The following is a 748-nucleotide window of genomic DNA, read 5'->3' as shown; positions in this document are numbered from 1 at the left end:
TTACACCACTGCTACTCTCTGTTGTTATTATCTATGCATAGTCACTTTATTAACTCTACCTACATGTACATATTACCTCAATTTCCTCTAACTGGTTCCCACACACATTGACTCTGTACCAGTACCCCCCTGTATATAGTATCCACATTGACTCTGTACCAGTACCCCCTGTATATAACCTCCACATTGACTCTGTACCGGTACACCCTGTATATACCCTCTGTATATAACCTCCACATTGACTCTGTACCGGTACACCCTGTATATACCCCTGTATATAGTCTCTACATTGACTCTGTACCGGTACCCCCTGGATATAGTCTCCATATTGACTCTGTACCGGTACCCCCTGTATATAGCCCCGCTATTGTTATTTCCTGCTGCTTTTTAATTACATGTTACTCTTATTTTGTATTATGTTTTGTTTAACTGCATTGTTGGTTAGAGACTCGTAAGTAAGCATTTTACTGTAAGGTGAAACCTACACCTGTTGTATTCGGCACGTGTGACTAATAAAATTTGATTTCATAGTTTTGATGTCTTTACTATTCTAAAATGTAGAAAATAGTACAAAAAGAAAGAAAGAAAAGCCTGGTGTCCAAACATTTGACTGTATATCAAACTAACAAACAAAAAACAGAACTCATGCATCAATCCCATATTTACCAGGAAACATTTGAAGCAAGTAGTAAGTATTATAGTGTGGTCCAAAGCAACAATTGCTCAGAACATACGAGTCATGTTACAC

The sequence above is a fragment of the Oncorhynchus masou genome, chromosome 12 (assembly GCF_036934945.1).
Source record: "Oncorhynchus masou masou isolate Uvic2021 chromosome 12, UVic_Omas_1.1, whole genome shotgun sequence".
Taxonomy (NCBI): domain Eukaryota; kingdom Metazoa; phylum Chordata; class Actinopteri; order Salmoniformes; family Salmonidae; genus Oncorhynchus; species Oncorhynchus masou.
This window is presented reverse-complemented; position numbering follows the sequence as displayed.